The sequence below is a fragment of the Abramis brama genome (genome assembly GCF_963993115.1).
Source record: "Abramis brama genome assembly, chromosome: 13".
Taxonomy (NCBI): Eukaryota; Metazoa; Chordata; class Actinopteri; order Cypriniformes; family Leuciscidae; genus Abramis; species Abramis brama.
The window spans coordinates 4214900-4217760 of NC_139975.1; positions in this window are offsets into that span (position 1 = coordinate 4214900).

Below are 2861 nucleotides of genomic sequence, written 5' to 3' on the forward strand. Positions count from 1 at the left end.
AAGTGCTTTCTGTGTTAGTGTCGGCTGGAAAGATGAAGTTGATGATGCTGACTCGCGATCTTCGCAGTAGTGAACGCACCAGAGAGAAATGCATATTTTATACAGATTAGATAAGCAGAGAACAGTCTGTTTTCTTTCATTTTGAATTGTTCTGTTTAAAAGTAGACATTTCAAGCTTTCTATATATGTCTCGGGTCTGTGAGGAAAGTAGGCTACCTTATCACTGAGTTTCGGTTAATTTATGAGACGAGCTCCAGTTCACGCGCCGGCGCCTCCGTGTCGTGATTATCTATTTTCTAATATATTTACTACTTATTTATTAAATCCAGGCAAATGGTTGATGAAACATTGATTAAAATTAAGATACAATTAATACAGAACGAAATTAAATTTAAAGACAGGCTTTGTGCTTTCTGTTTGAGGTCTCTGTGAAAGTTTTAAAGCAGTCTTTTAGTGCCGCTTTCAGAGCGCTCACGTCCGTACCGGAGAACTGTCCCGTCTGTAACATTGTTTTGTTTTTTGTTTGTGAAATAAATTTCTAAATAAATGCGACTTATAGTCCAGTGTGACTTAGGCTATATATGTTTTTTCTTCTTCATGGTGCATTTTTTGACTGATGTGACTTATACTCCGGAGCGACTTGTATAGTCCGGAAAATAAGGTAAGTTATTTATTCTTTCTGTGCAGCCCGGTAGGGCCCGGGGGTTGGGGACCCCTGTTTTAACATATTTATGTAACTTTTGCTCACAATCTGACTAATACTCAATCTCAGTCGGTCAGAATGACAGTACTGTGTGTAACCACCAGATGACAGCATCACCTCACGTCTGATACGCTTAGTTCCTTCACATAAACACTCTCAAATCAGGTTGATATTTAAAATACAGTATTTATAATATAGTAAGTACACAACATGAGGATTATCTACTGTAACCCCTGAGACACTGACTGAACTCTAAACCACACTCAGTTTCTGCCATTCAAGAAAGTTGGTGGGCTGGTTTAAGCTGGATGTTGCTGGTTTAAGCTGGTCAAGCTGGTTTCAGCTGGATGTGGTTTAGGTTTCCCAGCCTTACCATCTTAAGAAGTGGTGAAACCCCCTCTAAAACCAAGCCAATCCAGCTATGACCTGACTGAAAGCCCAGGGCTGTGTGTATAAAACGTCTAGAAAAATGCTCTTAAAAATAGGCTTAAGCTTTGACTTAAATGCTTAAAAAAATTTTGGTAACACTTTATTTTACAGTGTCCTTGTTACATATGTTACATGTACTTACCATAGTAATAACAGTAAATTATGCATAATTACATGCAACTAACCCTCAAACTAATCCTACCCTAACCCTATAGTAAGTACATGTAGTTGATTAATATTACTCGTTACTTAAATATATATAATTACACTGTAACAATGACACCTTTAAAATAAAGTGTAACCAAAAGCTTTGACTTAGAGCTGTTTTTTAATTTTGTTGGTATAAATTAATGTATTTGGGTTGATTCAGCAATATTAAATCATATTAATTTAGATGAAATCACCATTTTTGTCAGTCTATGAGAAAATGTGTACTTGCAAAAAATGCTTAGTTAAAAAGTAGGACTTGTTTAAGAGTAGGAGCTGGTATTTATAAAGAAGCTAAAAGCAAAGACAGACGCTGCGTCCGAAATCAATGACTGTCTGAGTATATGAATTTAAGTTTACTTTGCGACTGTTAAAAAAGTATGTTCTATATGAATAAAGTAGTATAATTGAAATCCAGATGCACTACATCCTACCAGCATCAGTTTCCATAAATCCTCTCCCGTGGCCTCATGGGATAGTAAAGTGTCCATCATATACACACTTCAGAATCTCAGCGGAAATAGTAGGTCACTTTTCACCTACTGTTTTTCACATACTCGGACATACTACTCTATTGGCCTGTTTTTGGCCTACTATATAGTAGGGAAGTATTGTATTTCGGACTCTTAGGGCCCTATTTTAACGATCTAAGCGCATGGTCTAAAGCGCATGGCGCAAGTTCACTTAGGGCGTGTCTGAATCCACTTTTGCTAGTTTAACGACGGGAAAAATGGTCGGTGCTCCCGGCGCATGGTCTAAAAGGGTTGTCCCTATTCTCGTAATGAGTAATGGGTGTGTTTTGGGATTTACGTGCGTTAAACCAATCAGAGTCTCATCTCCCATTCCCTTTAAATGCCAGTTGCGCTCGCGCCATGGCGGATTCGCTATTTACATGACGGAATTTGATAGTAGAAAGACCGAATACGTCTCCAGAGCTCAAACGGATCTGCTCGTGCGCGAGGTTAAAGCCCTCAAGCAGAACATCTACGGGACAAGCCGGATTCACCATATCTTTATGTCCACAATAATAATCTTTTACATTGTAATCCTTTTATTTTAAATATTTGGCATGTTTGTATACTGTATAGCAGTTTTTAAGTTTTTATGTATTTTTAATGTTTTTTTTTGTTTGTTTGTTTGTTTTTTGCATAGTAAAATAAAACCTGTAGTTGTAGTTTGCCTTTTTTTGCCAAATCATTTTGTCAGTTAAAATACCTTAACCAAGTTTAGTGTGTAGTTTAGGTCTTACAGTGAGACCATAAACAAAAAACCCTACCCTAACAAAAAAGAAATTACCGAGCTGCTTCTTCTCAGCCTCAGATGATGTTTGGGTTTCTCCAGTAGACGGCGCTCTTCTGTAGAGAACTGTCTAAATGACTTACATTTTACTGAATGAAGATGAGGCTGTGAAGGATAGAGTCGGTTCAATGTTTTTATACTATGCTGTCAATTGTTCATCTAATGCAACATTGAAAACATCCATCCATCCCTCCATCCTTCCATCCATCCCTCCATCCATCCC